Raw genomic sequence first — 22,669 nt, forward strand, 5'->3', positions numbered from 1 at the left:
CTGCCGGACATTTGCCTTTGAACGAGCTTGGTTTTGAGGATCCAGGTTTTGAAGGAGGAGCCTTTGGAGGAGGCGTCGGCTTAGTAGAGGCAGGAAATCTGGGTGTAGTCTTGGTCCGTGCCATTGGGTAAGTTCTTGGAGGAGAGGTAGGAGGAGATGTCGAGGGTTTGAAGGTTTGTTAAGTTAAGAAATTAACTAAATTAATTAGTGATGACAAATATTATTTTTGGACAAAATAAATAATTTGTGTTGATTAATTATAATTGCATATTACTAATTATTTATTGTTGCAGGCCAATATTCAATTTAATAGCCCAATTGGAATGAAAGGCAAATAGAAAGGATGGTGGGCTGAAAACAAAAATAGAAGCCTAAAGAAAAACAAAGAAAGAAGTCAGATGGGCCAAAGGGGTTGCTTAATGGATATTCGATCCAAACCCAAGTTGATTTCAATTCCTCCAACTTGATCTCACATCACAAGCAACGCTCACCTCTGTGAGTTGGCCAGAAACTCAGAAAAGTAAGAAAGAGAGAAAGAGCTTCTTCCCTAAGCTAGTCACCAAAGAAGCAAGAGAGAGAGAGAGAGATTAAGCTTGAATGGCAGAATGTCAAATCAACAAGTTCAAGCCAAATCAAGCTTAAGAAAAGATCAAAGGTAAACCGTTTCCTCATACATGCATCTCAGTTTCTTCTCTTCTTCCCAACTCTCTGCTCAAACCGAAATGGGATACAAAGGAAAGTTGATTTCTGTTTTTCACTGCTGTGTATCTACGGTCACAAGTGATTCTTGGAGACCAAGTAGCTTCTCAATGGCTCAGATTCAGTTGACCATTGGAAGACTCTTGTGGTTGCTGCTTTATGGCTTTCAGTCAAGATAAAGAAGTCAGAAGCAAAATTTCTATTTTGAAGATTACTGAGAAAAAGGTGATCGGCTGGGTTGGTGAGGCTCAAGGCTCAAGAAGTTGACCCAGGAAGAGCAACCAAGCAACATGCAAGGAGATAAAAGAGGTTTGCTGTTCATTCAGAAACTAAGGAGAGAAAACCAGTGTTCTTGAGGTGTATGTTCTGAGAAAAGGTCTTTGAAGAAGTTCATCTAACTGGACAGTGTTTCCTAGTCAAAGGTGCATTCCGCCAGTATGAAGAACTAAATCAGAGGCTTGCTAATCTGGTTTTTCACATAGCAAAGAGGCTGTTGATGTAGTCAATCTCCTTCATGTTGTTACAGATTGTATTTTACTTTTTAATATTTATCTATCTGTAATTTCTTGAGTGAAAAGGCATAATAAGAGAGCTCAAGTAAAAGCCATGAGTGAAAAAAAGGCTGAGTGAAACACTTGAGAGAAAATCCTAGAGTTTATTTCAGATTTATTTATTGTATCTTGTACCTGTTAGATATTCCTTTCTTAGTTGGGTTAGCACTAAGAGTGGAGAGTTAGGTATTAGCATAGCCAATGTCAAGTTAGGTTAGAACTTGAGTGTAAAATTGGTGTATGTAATACTTTTAACTATAGTGAAAATTCCTCCGTTGTTGTGGAGGAGACTGGATGTAGGTTGCATAGCACAACGCATCCGAACCAGGATATATGCTAGTGTTAGCTTTTCTTCTCTCTGCTGTGTTCTGTTTTCTAATATTAATGAGACAAAAATAATTTGTCTCATAAATTTCTGTTGCTGAGTTCAAATAGAATCAGAATTGAAAGTTTGTTTTAATGGGTCATTTCAGTAACATAAAAAAAAAGGCATAGATTCAACCCCCTTCTCTAAGCCTACCACAACCTTCAATTGGTATCAAGAGCTAAGGTCTCAAGAATCAAGCTTAACCGCTTGGAGCAAAGATCCAATGGCGAACAACTTGGGCACAACCACTGTTGCCTACACCCTCACTGAAGGCCAGTCAAACAACCGGCCACCCTTCTTCAACGGGAAGAACTATGCCTACTGGAAAGAGAGGATGAGAATCTTCATCCAATCTATTAATTACAACATATGGAAGATTGTTATGAGCGGTCCCAAGATTCCAACAAAAATAAGTGCTGATAGAGTGGTGACTCTAAAAGAAGAAGCTGAATGGAATGAGGACGACAAGAAGAAGATGGAGCTGAATGCTAAAGCCATCAACCTTTTTCACACTGCTATCAGCTTTGAAGAGTACCAAAAAGTGTCTAGATGCAAGACAGCCAAAGAAATCTGGAAAAAACTCCAGGTTACACACGAAGGCACTAAACAGGTCAAAGAAACGAGGATTGATATGCTGCGAAAAGAATATGAGATGTTCAACATGAAGGATGGAGAAAGCATTGATGAAGCGTTTGAGAGATTCTCAATCATAATCAACAACCTTGATGCTATGGGTACAAACTACTCAGAACAAACCCTAGTGAGAAAACTCCTTAGAAGCCTCACAAAAGAATGGGAAACCACTGCCACTGTCCTAACCGAGAGCAACAACCTAAGCCCCATAACCTATGATGAGCTGAGAGGAAAACTCCTTGCCTATGAAACCACACACACAAACCCAGACTCAAAGAAAAAGGGATTAGCCCTCAAGTCAAAAATAGAACCAAAAGAGAGTGAGTCCAGTGATGGTATTTCAGATGATGAGCTTTTGTTTTTTTGCTAGAAGATTTAGAAGGATGATGAAGAACAAGGGCAAGTATAAGGGTTCAAGTTCAAAGGAACAAAAGACGGAATTGAGCAAAGTGACGTGTCATCATTGCAAGGAGGCTGGACACTTCAAGATAAACTGTCCAAAGTTCAAGAAAGAGGACAAAGGAAAGAAAGAAAGGAAAAGAGTACTCATGGCAGCTTGGGAGGATCTTGAGAACGACTCAAATGAAGAAGAAGAATCTGAAGGTGAAGATAAAGACTGCTTCATGGCTGGAAACAACAATCTTGATGAGGTAAATTATTATGATTTGACCATTGATGATTTACATGCTATTATCGATGATCTCACCTTAAACACCTCAAAACTGCTTGACAAGTACAATGAATGCATATCTGAAAGAGATGTGTTAAGAGCTGAAAATAATTTTTTAAAAGAAAAAGTGAAGGAAACTGAATGTGCTTTGGACATTGTTGAGGAAAACAGATTTCTAAAATCTGAACTTGAAAAATTAAAAGGAAAGCACATTGTGGATCCTTCTCATGAGTTAATTGTTGAAAATGAAAGATTAAATGATATGATTAAAAGGCTGAATGGTGACTTAGCAAAATTTACTCAAAGTTCTAGTAACTTGAACAAATTACTTGCAAGTCAAAGACCATTATTTGAAAAATCTGGTTTAGGTTATATAGCCAAGGAAAATGCAGTTTCCAATGTCTCCTCTATAAAGTTTGTGGCTTCTTCATCAAATACCAAAACCATACCAAACAAATCTGGTATGGGATATGTTCAAACATTTGAATAAAAATTTGATGAAGTATACACTAGTGAAACTGAGCCTTCACCAAGAACCGAACCAAGCTCAAACAGGCCAGGTTTGGGATACATTTCAAAAAATGAGGTTGTTTTCAAGAAACCACCATTTTACAACAAAACCTCATATTCGAAAAGTCCAAATGTTCAAAGAAATTCTGGTGAAAATGCTTTTGCAAAGAGGAATAATTTTAATAAAAATCAGTTTATCAAAAGAAATGCATCTCCTCCAAAAACCAGAAAATTTCAATCCTTTAATCATTTCAAGCAATATAACTCACCTCAATTTCAGCGACACACATCAAAAAATCATTGTGTTAATTGCAAGAAATTTGGTCACTCATATGCACAATGTTTTATTGAAAAGAGAGTTATAGGAAACAAAGTTTACAATGTTGTTTGTGATTTTAATGCACTTGGGCAACCAAGATGGATTAACTTCAAAGGATCCAAATTAATTTGGAAATCTAAGGCTACTTGAAACTCTTCAAGCAGATTTGCCTAGCATCCAAGAACAAAAAGGACATGTGGTACATGGATAGTGGATGCTCAAGGTACATGACTAGAAGGTCAACTTACTTCATCAAACTAAACAAGTATGATGGAGGTTTTGTGACTTTTGGAGATGATGGTAAAGGTAAAATTATTGCAGTTGGAAAAGTAGGTAATGAACAATCTACTTTCATTGATGATGTACTTTTGGTATGTGGTTTAAAGCACAATCTCTTGAGTATAAGTCAGCTGTGTGACTTAGGATATCTAGTGACTTTCAAAAGACTTGAATGCTGTGTTATTAATGAGAAGAAAAATGAAGTGCTATTTGTTGCCAAGCGTTTTAACAATGTGTATGGACTTACTCTTGATGAACTAAAGGATCAAAATGTAGCTTGTTTTCATTCTAAAGAATCTGAAAAGTGGTTATGGCACAAGAGATTGGGCCATGCAAGTATGTTTCAAATAAACAAACTTGTAAAGAAAGAATTAGCAAGAGGTCTTCCTTTGATAAAGTTTGACAAAGACATCACTTGTGATGCTTGCCAAATGGGAAAACAAACAAAAAATTCTTTTAAACCAAAGGAAGACATCTCTACTAAAAGACTACTTGAGTTACTACACATTGATTTATTTGGTCCAACAAGAACTCAAAGCCTAGGTGGTAAACATTATAGTTTAGTGATTGTGGATGACTATACTAGGTTTGGTTGGGTTTTATTTCTTGCACACAAAAATGAAGCCTTTTTGGCCTTTGAACCTTTTTGCAAGAAAATTCAAAATGAAAAGGATTTAAAAATCTCTTCTATAAGAAGTGATCATGGAACTGAATTTGAAAATAATTTATTTGAATCCTTTTGTGAGGAAATTGGAATATCTCACAACTTCTCTTGTTTGAGGACACTACAACAAAATGGTGTTGTGGAAAGAAGAAATAGAAGCATACAAGAAATGACAAGAGCTATGCTTTGTGAGAGTAATGTTCAAAAATTTCTTTGGGCTGAAGCGGTTAACACAGCCTGCCACATTTTGAATAGAACAATCATAAGGAAATTTTTGAAGAAAACACCTTATGAACTTTGGAAAGGTTACCCACCAAACTTAGACTACTTGTACAACTTTGGATGCAAATGTTTTGTTTTAAATAACAAGGATAATTTGGGTAAATTTGATTCAAAGGCGTATGAGTGTTTATTTGTAGGATATTCCACAACTAGTAAAGCATATAGAGTTTATCATAAAGATGCTAGGATTATTGAGGAGTCCATACATGTTATATTTTGTGATACTAACTTGGTGCAAAGTATTTTGGAAGAATATGATGTAGGAAATCAAGCTCAAAAGGGAGTTAAAACTATGCAAAATCAGGAAAATGGAAATTCTGTTCAAACTCAACCAGAAACTATAGTTGCTGAAAATTCAAGAGACAATTCCATTTTGTCTCATGAATCTGAAGGAAATCCTGAAGCCAGCAGCACCCAGAATCCCTTGGTACCTGAATCTGCCTCCAAGTCCACCAGACCTTGTGAATGGAGATTCTTGAAGAATTATCCTGAGAAATTTGTCATTGGGGACGTCTCTCATGGAGTTAGAACTCAATCTTCAACAAGAAAAAAAAATGAAGGAACAAACATTGCCCTTCTCTCTCAAATGGAGCCTCAAAATGTTAAGGAAGCCCTTGGTGATCCTTCTTGGATAAAGGCAATGGAAGATGAGCTCAAAGAGTTTGAGAAGAACCAAGTTTGGACATTGGTTCCTAGACCAAATAGAAAGAAAGTGACCGAACCAAATGGATTTTTCGGAACAAGTTAGGAGAAGATGGTAGCATTGCAAGAAACAAGGCAAGGCTAGTGGCACAAGGATATGACCAAGAAGAAGGAATAGACTTTGATGAATCATTTGCCCCTGTTGCCCGAATGGAAGCCATAAGACTTCTCTTAGCTTATGCTGCATTTTGTGGTTTTAAATTATATCAAATGGATGTGAAATGTGCATTTTTGAATGGTGTGATAGATAGAGAAGTGTATGTGGAGCAGCCTCCTGGTTTTGAAAATAAAGAGCATTTTAATCATGTTTTCAAACTATCTAAAGCTCTCTATGGTTTAAGACAAGCTCCTAGAGCTTGGTATGAGAGACTTAGATCTTTTCTTTTAAAAAATGGTTTTCAAAAAGGCACCACTGACATAACTCTATTTATCAAGAATTCTGATGATTCTTTTATTCTACTCCAAATATATGTTGATGATATTATTTTTGGATCAGCCAATGAATTCCTTTGTTCTGAATTTGGAAAACTCATGACAAGTGAATTTGACATGAGTATGATGGGTGAACTTAATTTTTTCCTTGGGTTGCAAATTAAACAAACTGAAAATGGTATTTTCATTCATCAAGAGAAGTATGCTAAGGAATTAGTTAAGAAATTTGGTATGAAAAATGCCAAACCCATGGGAACTCCCATGCATCCTAATTCAAAATTAGATAAGGGAGAAACTAAGAAAGATGTTGATGAGACTATGTATAGAGGAATGATTGGTTCTCTTATGTACGTAACTTCCTCTAGACCCGATATTGTGCAAAGTGTTGGATTGTGTTCTAGGTTCCAATCCAAACCAAAAGAGTCACATCTTTCTGCAGTTAAGAGGATCATTAGATATGTTCATGGCACATCCAATTTTGGTCTTTGGTATCCTAAGATTGATGATTTTTCTGCAGTTGGTTATTGTGATGCAGATTTTGCCGATGATAGAGTTGATAGAAGGAGCACTTCAGGCCTATGTTGCTTCCTTGTAAAGTCATTAAATGTTTGGTCAAGTAAGAAGCAACCAACAGTGGCTTTATCCACTGCAGAGGCTGAGTATATAGCTACTTCTTCTTGTTGTTCTCAGCTTTATGGTTAAAAACACAGCTTGCCGATTACAAATTAAATGCTGAAAATATTCCCTTGTTGTGTGATAATATGAGTGCCATTAATATTTCTAAAAATTCAGTTTTGCACTCTAGGATTAGACATATTGAAGTGAAATTTCACTCAATAAGAGAGCATGTACAAAAGGGGGATATTAGCATTCAATTTGTTAAATCAGAGGAGCAATTAGCAGATATTTTCACAAAACCACTTGCTGAGGACAGATTCTGCATGCTTAGAACCAGTCTAGGAATTTTGAGCTATGATTCTTTATTTGAAAATTGCTAATTTGTTTACTGGAGCATTTTGTCTCATAAACAGGTATGAGACAATTCTGGGCAGATGAAGAACACTCCTTTCAATCAGCGTGTTCTGGGCTTGTTGCAAGTGAAAGTTAATCTGGGCCTTCCTAAAAATCAGATCTAGAGTGGTCCAATGTGTTTCCTTACATCTAACCATCTCTGGGCCCGAATATGAATGTTACATTTTTGTTTGGTTAATAATTTTTGTTGGGCTGTGTGTTTAAATTTTTTTGAAAGGATTTTCATTTAATGTTTTCTGGTCCAACAAGATTTACAGTTTGATTTATTTTTTAAAAGGTTGTCAAAATTTAAAAATAAATTCCTTTTTAAAAAAAAAATCAAATCAAATCTTTCTTTTATGAGGTCATGTCTTTTCAAGTCATTTCAAAAGGTGATGCAGTTGCATGGTTTAGGAAATCTACTTTTGGGTATAGTTACCAACACTCCCTCTCTTTCCTCCATAACTTCTCCTTAAACCTTTCAATTTCCTCCATTACCTTTATTATTTTTCTTGCATCAAAATTCAGAAACCACCCACATGAGGAAGAAAACCATTCCACAAAGGCCTCCTCGTGAAAAGATCCTTAAACTCCCATCAAAACCGAAGCCCTCTACTCGTTCAAGAGATCACACCTTCACTCCCTCACCTTCTCCTCCTACCTCTCCTCCTTGCACTGATCCCATGGCGCGGACCAAGACCACACCAAGGTATCCTGCCCTTGCCAAGCCGACGCCACCGCCGAAGGCAACGCCTTCCAAACCAAGCTCCTCGAAGCCTAGCTCATCCAAGGGCAAGCGCCCTGCTGCTGAAGAACCTGTTCCTGAGACAACAAAACCTAAGCCAAGGTCTGTTCCTTTGCGTTCACAAAGAGGTAATCCTTGTCTCCCTCTCAAATCTGTTAGAGAACCAGACATTGATCCTTTTGCTCACAAATCGCACTTCATGACATCTCACTCAGACTATAACCCCCATCATTTCAAATCTGCCATGAACCACGATTTCTTTGAGGGAGTTATTCAGTATCGTACTCTGTGTCCCTCTTTTCTTGTGGATTTACCTACTTTGATAAAGAAAGATTTTCCTTTTGTTGAAAATTTAGAATTTTTAGACTGGAATCACCTTTTCAAAATCAAAAAAACTGTGTATCCTCTGTTAGTCAAAGAGTTTTATGCAAACATGACTTACCATAAAGGAAGTGTACATTCTTATGTTATGGGCAGAGACATTATTTTAAATGATGAAACTATCAGTGATTCTTTGAAGTACACTGATGTTGGGCCGTGTGCTTATACGTCTGTAAAGTGGGATGAAGGAGTTGGTATCTCTTACCATGATGCTTTGGCTCACATTTGTGAACATATTTCCTTAATTGATGGCATCACACCCACTCACAAAGCCCTAGGATATGAACGTACTCAGTTGCACCAAATTGTCAACCACATCTTACTTCCTCAAAGTGGTTCATATCAAAGGGTTTCTTACACAGACACACTTGTTTTGTATGCCCTAATCACGAAAACAGAAATTTCTTTTGCCTATTTGATGGCTAGATACATGTTTGATTCTGTTAGAAGAGAGAAAGATAAAGCACTACCTTATGGCATGTTTTTAACTTGCATATTTGAGCATTTTGGTGTTGACCTGTCAAATGAGGATTATGAAAACAGACATTCATACCTAAAAGGGGGTGGTTCAGTGAAACAGCAAAAAGGACCAACTCGATCTGAGAGAGTGGTTCTAGATGATGATGATGAAGAGTTCATTCTTGATGACTCTCCTCCTCCTTCCACTGAGGGTACCTCCATCTCTACTGGCCAAAAATCTGCTTTGTTGAATGTTGTCAAGGATGTTGTTCAGGAGTTTGTCTCCCAATCCAATCATATGATTGCCATGAGTAAGGAACAAAGGAAGCTAGTTAGCAAGCATGAGAATTTCCTAAGGAAATCAAGGGATAGAGTGGCTGTGTTCATGACTTTCATTGACAACCTTCAAAAAGATGAAGACCCTGCCACTGATGTTGAAGAGGAAGCTGATTCGGAGGGAAATGGTTCTGATGCTTGGATTTGTCTCATGAAAACTGCTGCTGCTGCTCTCTTTTTGTCTCATGAACTCTGTTTCTTTTGCTACTGTTGAACTATTTTATTCTCTTGGATGACTGTAATAACTCTAACTTATATTGCACTTTTGTTACTTTAGGTTAAACTTTGAACTGTGCTCTAACCTTTTTCTTACAGGCTTTATTGTGATGTTTTTGTTAATCTTGCTTATTATCCGCCCTTGATGACAAAAGGGGGAGTAATAGCGCGGCCTGAATTTGGACTGATGAATATTAGAATATTACTGCAGCTACTATTATTTTATTTTGTGATGTCTGTCTGACTGCTGCATTAAAACTTACTTTCACATGTTGAAAATGTTGGTTTCACATGTTGAAAATGTTGATGCTTATATGATATATTCAGTATTGGGCTGATTTTGTGGCTGTTTGTTTAAACTCCATTAGTCAAGATAAAGATGTGTAGCTCTTTGTTGTGCTCTCTATAAGTGAAATATAAAACAGGAACAAAGAGAAGAAGCATAAATCCAGGGGGAGCAACATAAACATCATTCAAAGGGAAGTTTCTTAATCTTACTCAAATTCATCTCCTTTTGATTTTTGTTTAAATATGTTTGTTATCAAGGGAGAGATTGTTTAGTTAAGAAATTAACTAAATTAATTAGTGATGACAAATATTATTTTTGGACAAAATAAATAACTTGTGTTGATTAATTATAATTGCATATTACTAATTATTTATTGTTGCAGGCCAATATTCAATTTAATAGCCCAATTGGAATGAAAGGCAAATAGAAAGGATGGTGGGCTGAAAACAAAAATAGAAGCCCAAAGAAAAACAAAGAAGTCAGATGGGCCAAACGGGTTGCTTAATGGATATCCGATCCAAACCCAAGTTGATTTCAATTCCTCCAACTTGATCTCACATCACAAGCAACGTTCACCTCTGTGAGTTGGTCAGAAACTCAGAAAAGTAAGAAAGAGAAAAAGAGCTTCTTCCCTAAGCTAGTCACCAAAGAAGCAAGAGAGAGAGAGATTAAGCTTGAAAGGCAGAATGTCAAATCAACAAGTTCAAGCCAAATCAAGCTTACAAAAAGATCAAAGGTAAACCATTTCCTCATACATGCATCTCAGTTTCTTCTCTTTTTCCCAACTCTCTGCTCAGTCCGAAATGGGATACAAAGGAAAGTTGATTTCTGTTCTTCACTGCTGTGTATCTATGGTCACAAGTGATTCTTGGGGACCAAGTAGCTTCTCAATGGCTCAGATTCAGTTGACCATTGGAAGACTCTTGTGGTTGCTGCTATGGCCTTTGGTCAAGATAAAGAAGTCAGAAGCAAAATTTTTATTTTGAAGATTACTGAGAAAAAGGTGATCGGCTGGGTTGGTGAGGCTCAAGGCTCAAGAAGTTGACCCAGGAAGAGCAACCAAGCAACATGCAAGGAGATGAAAGAGGTTTGCTGTTTATTCAGAAACTAAGGAGAGAAAACCAGTGTTCTTGAGGTATATGTTCTGAGAAAAGGTCTTTGAAGAAGTTCATCTAACTGGACAGTGTTTCCTAGTCAAAGGTGCATTCCGCCAGTATGAAGAACTAAATCAGAGGCTTGCTAATCTGGTTTTTCACATAGCAAAGAGGCTGTTGATGTAGTCAATCTCCTTCATGTTGTTACAGATTATATTTTACTTTTCAATGTTTATCTTTCTGTAATTTCTTGAGTGAAAAGACATATTGAGAGAGCTCAAGTAAAAGCCATGAGTGAAAAAAAGGCTGAGTAAAACACTTGAGAAAAAAGCCTAGAGTTTATTTCAGATTTCTTTAGGTTGATTAAGTGTCTTGTATCTTGTACCTGTTAGGTATCCCTTTCTTAGATGGGTTAGCACTAAGAGTGAAGAGGTAGGTATTAGCATAGCCAATGTCAAGTTATGTTAGAACTTGAGTGTGAAATTGGTGTATGTAATACTTTTAACTATAGTGGAAATTCCTCCGTTGTTGTGGAGGATACTGGATGTAGGTTGCATAGCACAAGGCAACCGAACCAGGATATATGCTGGTGTTAGCTTTTCTTCTCTCTGCTGTGTTCTGTTTTCTGATATTCATGAGACAAAAATAAATTGTCATAAATTTCCGCTGCTGAGTTCAAACAAAATCAGAATTGAAAGTTTGTTTTATCAGGTCATTTCAGTAACATAAAAGAAAGGCATAGATTCAACCCCCTTCTCTAATCCTACCACAACCGTTAAGGTTCGGTCCTGGGAGCGAGTAGATAGTTTGGAGGAAAGCTTGTGGATTTTCTCCCTAGGAGGCCTTTTAGCCAAAGTTTTCGTTCTCATTGGTTTGGTTTTAGATTTCGAGAAGAAAAGTGGTAAAGGTAGTGGGAGGAAACTGAAAGGTTTGAGGAGAAGTTAATAGAGGGAAGAGAGGGAGTGTTGGTAACCATACCCAAAAGAAGATTTCTTAAACCATGCAACTGCATCACCTTTTGATATGACTTGAAAAGACATGAGCTCATAAAAGAAAGATTTGATTTGATTTTAAAAAAAATTTTAAATTTCGAAAACCTTTTAAAAAAAAATTAAATCAAACAGAAAATCTTTTTGGACCAGAAAACATTTAATGAAAACCCAAAAAAATTAAACACATATGCCAACAAAAATATCAACCAAACAAAAATTGTAACATTCATATTTGGGCCCAGGGATGGTTGGATTTAAGGAAACACATTGGACCACTCTAGATTTGATTTTTGAGGTAGGCCCAGATATTATCATTCACATGAAACAAGCCCAGAACACGTTGATTAAGGGGTACGTTCTTCTTCTGCCCAGAATTGTCTCATACCTGTTTATGAGACAAAAACTCCAACAAGCACATCAGCAACTTCCAAACAAAGAATCATAACTCAAAATTCCTAGACTAGTCCTAAGCACGCAGAATTTGTCCTCAGCAAGTGGTTTAGTGAAAATATCTGCTAATTGCTCCTCCGATTTAACAAATTGAATGCTAATATCCCCCTTTTGGACATGTTCTCTTATTGAGTGAAATTTCACTTCAATATGTTTAGTCCTAGAGTGCAAGACTGGATTTTTAGAAATATTAATGGCACTCATATTATCACACAATAAGGGAATATTTTCAGCATTTAACTTGTAATTAGCGAGCTGAGTTTTTAACCACATAAGCTGAGAACAACATGAAGAAGCAGCTGTATACTCAGTCTCTGCAGTGGATAAGGCCACTGTTGGTTGCTTCTTACTTGACCAAACATTTAAGGACTTTCCAAGGAAGCAACATAGGCCTGAAGTGATCCTTCTATCAACTCTATCACTGGCAAAATCTGCATCACAATAACCAACTGCAGAAAAATCATCAATCTTAGGATACCAAAGACCAAAGTTGGATGTGCCATGAACATATCTAATGATCCTCTTAACTGCAGAAAGATGTGACTCTTTAGGTTTGGATTGGAACCTTGAACACAATCCAACACTTTGCACAATATCGGGTCTAGAGAAAGTTAAGTACATAAGAAAACCAATCATTCCTTTATACCTAGTCTCATCTACATCTCTCTCAGTTTCTCCCTTATCTAATTTTGAATTAGGGTGCATGGGAGTTCCCATGGGTTTGGCATTTTTCATACCAAATTTCTTAACTAATTCCTTGGCATACTTCTCTTGATGAATGAAAATACCATTTTCAGTTTGTTTAATTTGCAGCCCAAGGAAAAAATTAAGTTCACCCATCATACTCATGTCAAATTCACTTGTCATGAGTTTTCCAAATTCAGAACAAAGGGATTCATTGGTTGATCCAAAAGTAATGTCATCAACATATATTTGGACTAGAATAAAAGAATCATTAGAGTTCTTGATAAATAGAGTTGTGTCTGTGGTGCCTCTTTGAAGACCATTTTTCAAAAGAAAAGAGCCAAGTCTCTCATACCAAGCTCTAGGAGCTTGTCATAAACCATAGAGAGATTTTGATAATTTGAAAACATGGTTAGAATGCTCTTGATTTTCAAAACTAGGTGGCTGCTCCACATACATTTCTCTATCTATCACACAATTCAAAAATGTACATTTCACATCCATTTGATATAATTTAAAACCACAAAATGCAGCATAGGCTAAGAGAAGTCTTATGGCTTCCATTCGAGCAACAGGGGCAAAGAATTCATCAAAGTCTATTCCTTCTTCTTGGTCATATCCTTGTACCGCTAGCCTTGCTTTGTTTCTTGCAATGTTACCATTTTCTCCTAGCTTGTTTCGAAAAATCCACTTGGTTCCGGTCACTTTCTTTCCACTTGGCCTTGGAACCAAAGTCCATAATTAGTTCTTCTCAAACTCTTGGAGCTCATCTTCCATTGCCTTTACCCAAGAAGGGTCACCAAGAGATTCCTTGACATTTTGAGGCTCCATTTGAGAGAGAAGGACAATGTTTGCTCCTTCATTTGCCTTTCTAGTTGAAGACCGAGTTCTAACCCCATGAGAGACGTCCCCAATAACAAATTCCTCAGGATAATTCTTCAAGAATCTCCATTCACGAGGTCTGGTGGACTTGGAGGCAGATTCAGGTACCAAGGGATTCTGGGTGCTACTGGCTTCAGGATTTCCTTCAGATTCATGAGACAAAATGGAATTGTCTCTTAAATTTTCCACATCTACAGTTTCTGGTTCAGTTTGAATAGAATTTCCATTTTCTTGATTTTGCACAGTATCAACTTCCTTTTGAGCTTGATTTCTTACATCACAATATTCCAAAATACTTTGTACCAAATTAGTATCACAAAATGTAACATGTATAGACTGCTCAATAATCCTAGCATCTTGATGATAAACTCTATATGCTTTACTAGTTGTGGAATATCCTACAAACAAACACTCATATGCCTTTGGATCAAATTTACCCAAATTATCCTTGTTATTTAAAACAAAACATTTGCATTCAAAGATGTGCAAGTAGTCTAGGTTTGGTGGGTAACCTTTCCAAAGTTCATAAGGGGTTTTCTTCAAAAATTTCCTTATGATTGTTCTATTCAAAATGTGGCAAGCTATGTTAACCACTTCAGCCCAAAGGAATTTTGGAACATTACTCTTACAAAGCATAACTCTTGTCATTTATTGTATACTTCTATTTCTTCTTTCCACAACACCATTTTGTTGTGGTGTCCTTGGACAAGAGAAGTTGTGAGATATTCCAAATTCCTCACAAAAGGATTCAAATAAATTGTTTTCAAATTCAGTTCCATGATCACTTCTTATAGACAAGATTTTTAAATCCTTTTCATTTTGAATTTTCTTGCAAAAAGTTTCAAAGGCCGAAAAGGCTTCATTTTTGTGTGCAAGAAATAAAACCCAACCAAACCTAGTATAGTCATCCACAATCACTAAACCATAATGTTTACCACCTAGGCTTTGAGTTTTTGTTGGACCAAATAAATCAATGTGTAGCAACTCAAGTGATCTTTTAGTAGAGATGTCTTCTTTTGGTTTAAAAGAAATTTTTGTTTGTTTTCCCATTTGGCAAGCATCACAAGTGATGTCTTTGTCAAACTTTATCAAAGGAAGACCTCTTACTAATTCTTTCTTTACAAGTTTGTTTATTTGAAACATACTTGCATGGCCCAATCTCTTGTGCCATAACCACTTTTCAGATTCTTTAGAATAAAAACAAGCTACATTTTGATCCTTTAGTTCATCAAGAGTAAGTCCATACACATTGTTAAAACGCTTGGCAACAAAAAGCACTTCATTTGTTTTCTCATTAACAACACAGCATTCAAGTCTTTTGAAAGTCACTAAATATCCTAAATCACACAGTTGACTTATACTCAGAAGATTGTGCTTCAAACCACATACAAAAAATACATCATCAATGAAAGTTGATTGTTCATTACCTAGTTTTCCAACAGCAATAATTTTACCTTTACCATCATCTCCAAAGGTCACAAAACCTCCATCATACTTGTTTAGTTTGATGAAATAAGTTGACCTTCCAGTCATGTGCCTTAAGCATCCACTATCCATGTACCACATGTCCTTTTTATTCTTGGATGCTAGACAAATCTACATGAAGAGTTTCAAGTAGCCTTAGGTATCCAAATTAATTTGGATCCTTTGAAGTTAATCCATCTTAGTTGCCCAAGTGCATTGAAATCACAAACAACATTATAAATTTGGTTTCCCACAACTCTCTTTTCAATGAAACATTGTGCATATGAGTGACCAAATTTTTTGCAATTAAAGCAATGATTTTTTGATGCATGTTGCTGAAATTTAGATGAGCTACCATGCTGGAAATGATTAAATGATTGAAATTTTTTGGTTTTTGGAAGAGGTGCATTTCTTTTGACAAACTGATTTTTGTTATAATTATTCTTCTTTGCAAAAATATTTTCACCAGAATTTTTGAAAACCTTTGGATTTTTCGAAAATGAGGTTTTGTTGTAAAAAAGTGGTTTCTTGAAAGCTACCTCATTTTTCGAAATGTATCCCAAACCTGGCCTGTTTGAACTCGGTTCGGTTCTTGGTGAAGGCTCAGTTTCACTTGTGTATACTTCATCAAATTTTTTTTCAAATGTTGGAACATATCCAATACCAGATTTGTTTGGTACGGATTTGGTATTTGATGAAGAAGCCACAAACTTTATAGAGGAAACATTGGAAACTGCATCTTCCTTGGCTATGTAACCTAAACTAGATTTTTCAAATAATGGTCTTTAGCTTGCAAGCAATTTGTCCAAGTTACTAGAAATTTGAGCAAATTTTGCTAAGTCACCATTCAGTCTTTAATCATGTCATTTAATCTTTCATTTTCAGCAATTAACTCATGAGAAGGATCCACAATGTGCTTTCCTTTTAACTTTTCAAGTTCAGATTTTAGAAATCTGTTTTCTTCAATAATGTCCAAAGCACATTCTGTTTCCTTCACTTTTTCTTTTAAAAAATCATTTTCAGCACTTAACACATCTCTTTCAGATCTGCACTCATTGTATTTGTCAAGTAGTTTTGAGGTGTTCAAGGTGAGATCATTAATGATAGCATGTAAATCTTCTATAGACAAATCAAAGTAATTTACCTCATCAAAATTGTTGTTTCCAGCCATGAAATAGTCTTTGTCTTCACCTTCAGATTCTTCTTCCTCATTGGAGTCGTTCTCGAGATCCTCCCAAGCTGCCATGAGCACTCTCTTCCTTTCCTTCTTTCCTTTGTCCTCCTTTTAGAGCTTTGGACAGTTTAGCTTGAAGTGTCTAGCCTCCTTGCAATGATGACACGTCACTTTGCTCAAGTCCATCTTGTGTTCCTTTGAGCTTGAACCCCTGTATTTGCCCTTGTTCTTCATCATCCTTCTAAATCTCCTAGCAAAAAATATAAGCTCGTCATCTGAAATACCATCACTAGACTCACTCTCTTTTGGTTCTATTTTTGACTTGAGGGCTATTCCCTTTTTCTTTGAGTCTGTGTTTATGTGTGTGGTTTCATAGGCAAGGAGTTTTTCTCTCAGCTCATCATAGGTTATGGGGCTTAGGTTGTTACTCTCGATTAGGACAGTGGCAGTGGTTTCCCATTCTTTTGTGAGGCTTCTAAGGAGTTTTTTCACTAAGGTTTGTTCTGAGTAGTTTGTACCTATAGCATCAAGGTTGTTGATTATGATTGAGAATCTCTCAAATGCTTCATCAATGCTTTCTCCATCCTTCATGTTGAACATCTCGTATTCTTTTTGCAGCATATCAATCCTCATTTCTTTGACCTGTTTAGTGCCTTCGTGTGTAACCTGGAGTTTTTCCCAAATTTCTTTGGCTGTCTTGCATCTAGACACCTTTCGGTACTCTTCAAAACTGATAGCACAGTGAAGAAGGTTGATGGCTTTAGCATTTAGCTCCATCTTCTTCTTGTCGTCCTCATTTCATTTAGCTTCTTCTTTTGGAGTCACCACTCCATCAGCACTTATTTTTGTTGGAATCTTGGGACCGCTCATAACAATCTTCCATATGTTGTAATCAATATATTGGATAAAGATTATCATCCTCTCTTTCCAGTAGGCATAGTTCTTCCCGTTGAAGAAGAGTGGCCGGTTGTTTGACTGGCCTTCAGTGAGGGTGTAGGCAACAGTGGTTATACCCAAGTTGTTCGCCATTAGATCTTTGCTCCAAGCGGTTAAGCTTGATTCTTGAGACCTTAGCTCTTGATACCAATTGAAGGTTGTGGTAGGCTTAGAGAAGGGGGGTTGAATCTATGCCTTTTTTTGTTACTGAAATGACCCTTTAAAATAAACTTTCAATTTTGATTCTGTTTGAACTCATCAACGAAAATTTATGAGACAATTTATTTTTGTCTCATGAATATCAGAAAACAGAACCCAGTAGAGAAGAGAAAAGCTAACACCAGCATGTATCTTGGTTCGGTTGCCTTGTGCTATGCAACCTACGTCCAGTCTCCTCCACAACAATGGAAGAATTTTCACTATAGTTAAAAGTATTACATACACCAATTTCACAGGATTGACCCAATCCTTTCACACTCAAGTTCTAACCTAACTTGACATTGGTTATGCTAATACCTAACTCTTCACACTTAGTGCTAACTCAACTAAGAAAGGGATACCTAACAGGTACAAGATACAAGACACTTAATCAACCTAAAGAAATCTGAAATAAACTCTAGGCTTTTCTCTCAAGTATTTCACTCAGCTTTTTTCCACTCATGGCTTTTTCTTTATCTCTCTCAATATGCCTTTTCACTCAAGAAATTACAGAAAGATAAACATTGAAAAGTAAAATACAATCTGTAACTCATGAAGGAGATTGACTACATCAACAGCCTCTTTGCTATGTGATAAACCAGACTTGCAAGCCTCTGATTTAGTTCTCCATTTTTGGCAGAATGCTTCTTTGAAAGAGAGCACTGTCCAAGTAGAGGAACTTCTTCAGAGAACTTCTTCACAGAACTTCTTCACAGAACAAAATCACAATACTCTGGGCTATCTCTCCTTGCCTCTGAATGAGCAGGAAATCTTTTTTTATCTCATTGCATGTTGCTGGGTTCATCTTCCTAGGTCAACTCCTTGAGCACTGAGCTTCACCAACCCAGCCGATCACCTTTTTCTCAGCAATCTTCAAAATAGAAACTTTGCTTCTGACTTCTCTATCTTGACCGAAAGCCATAAAACAGCAACCACAAGAGTCTTCCAATGGTCAACCGAATCTGAGCTATTGAGAAGTTACTTGGTCCCCAAGAATCACTTGTGACCGTAGATACACAGCAGTGAAGAACAGAAATCCTCTTTTCCATATAGCTCAAAACGGAGTGGCAGAGAGTTGAGGATGAAGAGAAGAAAGTGTGTTGCATGTATGAGGAAATGAGTTACCTTTAACCTTCTGATCTTTTCTTGATATGGTTTGAAATGGTTGATTAGACCTTACCCTTCTTTGCTTAACCTTCTCTTTCCTTCTTCTTTCATGACTAGCTTAGGGACTAAGCTCTCTTTCTTATTTTTTCTGAGTTCAGTGATTTAACTAAGACAGAGAAGAAAGAAACGTTGCTTTGGAAGCAAGATGGAGAGATTTGAAATCAACTCGGGTTTGGATCGGGTTCTTCTCAAGTTCAGCCCGTTGGTTCCTTGGCTTTGTTTCTTTTGGGCTCCACTTGATTGACCAGCCCATTAGCCTTGATGTTTTTATTTTCATTCCAATTTGGGCTGATAGACTTGGTTTTGGCCTGCAACATTTAATAAATAATTAGCAACATATAATTATTAACACTCAACACTAATTATTTATTTTGCCCAAAAATAATGTTTGTCATCACTAATTAATTTAGTTAATTTCTTAACTCAACAACTTGTTTATTAATTTTTTAGGTTAGATTTTTAGATTTTGATGATTAGTTTTTAAATTTTACTAACTTCACTTCTATTTTAGGATTTTTTAAAAGTCTTACAGCTTTAATTGTCAGTTGTTTATGCAATACTTAGGTTTGTTTTCTATCTCTAAACGTGCTATGTTATTTATGTTTTATGTTGCACTTACTTTTTCTAGGATAGGATTTTAGGATAGAAGTGGAAGAAGGTTACGTAGTGGCGCCTTCTCGAAATCCTTATTTGCTGAAAAAATATGGAGTAATAAGGGGTTGCGCACTAGAACAGATAGATTTTGATATTTTATTGAATGTGTGTTTGTTCTAATTTATGCCTACAGTTTTTTTTCTCTGTGAAAAATGATAAATTTTTTTGGTAGATGTCTCTGAATTAAGGAGAAGTTCTGCCAAATTTTTGTTAAAATTATTTAAAACATGTTTGGTTTGTGAAAAAATGATAATTGGATTTGGTGAGAGATTCTCATTATAGAAGAAACTCTGTCAAAATTTCTAAAAATTTTAATAAGTTGTGTTGTTGGTTGAATTTAGGGTGTTTATTGTAAAATAATTCTAAGTTATTGTCCGTGGATATATGATAGGGATAACATGGACCAGGGGGATGGGGGGTTAAACCTGAGTTCTTTGAGGGGGGCTGATGAGTTTGTTGCATATGTCTTTAACAAGGAACTATTTAGGTTTCAAAGGGTATCTAGGTGTCTATGCTATAAGTGTCGACTGACTAAGTGGTTAGAATATTTGGATATAATACTTCATCTCTACTGTAATGGGTTCAAGAATGAGTATTGAATGTGGACTGAGCACGGAGAAGTGGATGAGCAGAGAATCAACCGGTCTACATCGAATTCCAATAGGTCTGAGGATCGATCAACGAGGGTTATAGTGGTTAGAGAACTAAACATGGAAGAAATGAATTGGGAGGATAACCAAGAGAGATACAATGAGATGATGTTTAATGTAATTGGTGTTATTGATATGAAAAATGTTGAACAAGAGCCTAACTATGAAGGGATTTTATCATCTGTTAAAATTTGTCGTGAAAGCTTTGTTCAAGGGGTGCGTTCAATCGAAATTGTCTGCCTGTGTTAGAATGATAAGTATTAAGTTCGAGTCAAATCATCCCTAAAAGTCTTTTGATAATTGGGCCACCATTTGCAACGAATTAGTACTTGCTAGGACTACTGGCATCCCCTACCGCCACTATGAGGCAAAGAAGCTAGCTTTGAAATTAGATCTATATTCGGTGAAAATTGATTGTGTTTTGAATGGTTGTATGCTATATTACAAGGAGGACGTAGACCTAACTACTTGTAGATTTTGTGATGCACCGAGGTTTCAAGTCGAGAGAAAATGGATTAAAATGATTGTATGCCTCGATGAGTTTGGCCCCTCACATGACCTGGCATAGTAACAATAAGAGAGATGATAGTTTTATGATGCACCTGTCACACGGAGATGCTTGGAAGCACTTTGATTGGGTCTACCCTACATTTGTGAGTGATACTAGAAATGTTAGATTAGCTTTATGCTCAGATGGGTTTGCACCGAACTCTAATTTTGGTAACACATACTCTTGTTGGCCTGTTGTGGTGACTCCTTATAACCTACCTCCAGAAATATGCATGAAGGATCTATACATGCTCCTAACTTGTATCATACATGGTCCAAGCAACCCAAAGACCAAAAGAGATTTTTTCTTGCATCTCTTGGTGGATGAGTTGAAGGAGTTATGGGTTCATGGTGTAGAAATGTATAATATTTCAACCAAGACAAACTTCCAACTGTGTGCTACGTTGATATGGATCATTAACGACTTTCTTGCATATGGTATATTATCAGGTTGGTTTACTCAGGACAGAATGTTGTGTCCCATTTGTATGGAGGATACAAAGAAATTTTGTCTAATGAATTGGGGTAAGAATTTGTGGTTTGATTGTCATTAAAGGTTCTTCAATATTGATCATCCTTTTTGGCACAACAAGGAATCGCTTAGGAAGAATAAAATGAACAAGAAGAGGCACTCATGAGGTTAAGTGGTTTGCAAGTTTGGCATTATGTCAGTAGAATCCCAAGGATAGTCGATAACGTGACAGGGTTAAGACCTCTGGAAAATGGCAGGGAGCATAATTGGACGAAACGGGGTATATTTTGGGAGTTGCCTTATTATAAAAACAACTTGATTCGTCATTGTCTTGACATGATGCACTTAAAAAAAATGTGTTTGATTTTATCATGCACACGGTAATTGACAATGAGCAAACCAAGGGTAATGATAATGCAAGGTTAGACTTCGTGGATATTTGCACGTGGCCAGATCTGAATTTTAAGAGACTTGAAAATGGTCAACGGGTTAAACCAAAGCTGGTGTTTGCTTTAAGAAATGACCATAGACACAATGTTTGCAGGTGGATTAGGGGATTGAGAGATTGAGGTCTTTCGATGGTTATGCCTCTAACTTGGGTATGTGTGCAATTGTCTTACAAGGTAGGCTTGATGGGTTAAAGAGTCATAATTGTCCTATATTTATGGAGTCATTGCTTCATGTCGCATTCATAGAAGTTTCTACCAACATCTCGAAATCCCTCATAGAAATAAGCGAGTTCTTTAGGGAGTTATATACAACAAAACTTAGCATTAATGATCTTACAGTCATGGAAAAGAATATTTCCATCATACTTTGTAAGTTAGAGAGGACATTCCTTCTGGAATTTTTTGATGTTATGAAACACTTAACAATCTACCTGTCATATCAAGTAAGAGTGTGTGGGCCAGTCCAATTAAGGTAGATATACCCTTTTGAGAGATTCATTAGGTCATTCAAGCACACCGTGAAGAATATAGCTTGGATCGAGGGTAGCATTTATGAAGCATTCCTAGCTAAAGAAACATCTGCATTTTGCTCATTCTATTTTGAGCCTCATGTTGAGTGACATAGAACAAGAGTTGGAAGGAACGATTAGAGTATGGGAGAATCCTCGTCAAGTCGACCAACCTATTAAATATTTTTTCGGATGGAGTTGCAATGGGTGCAGGTAATGAATACTAGTTAGAGAAAAAGAAAATCGATGATGCACATCTGTATGTACTGCATAACTGTGACCAGGTTTCACGCTACCTGATGTGAGTTTTTTAAATCTTTGTAAATATTAAAATTACTAAGATAATAACTTCTTCATCTAATCAAAACTTCAGTACATTGAAATTTCCTTAACTAGTTTATTGTATCATAGGTTATTCCAAGAAATAAATCCTCATACATCACTTAATAATTTTTCACATTGGTTCAGAGAATATGTCAGAGTAAATCTAATTGACACAACAAAATAGGAGATAATTGCACTTAGTTGGGCCTAATAAACAAGGGCACAAGCTACCTAATATATAGTTTTAATGGATATAGGTTTCATTCTTTAAAATGGTCGGCGAAAAAGAAATTAGATAACATTGGAGTTTGGGTTTGTGGGGATGCAAGCGGTGGTCATTCTAAATAGTTTGGTGTGTTGCACAATATTATTTAATTAGATTATTTTTATTGCACTTTGTACAATGTGTGTGTATTTAAATGTGAATGGTATGATCCAAGTTCACGACTAGGAACACGAAAGAACAAGGAATACAA

The sequence above is a fragment of the Arachis ipaensis genome, chromosome B03 (assembly GCF_000816755.2).
Source record: "Arachis ipaensis cultivar K30076 chromosome B03, Araip1.1, whole genome shotgun sequence".
Lineage (NCBI taxonomy): Eukaryota > Viridiplantae > Streptophyta > Magnoliopsida > Fabales > Fabaceae > Arachis > Arachis ipaensis.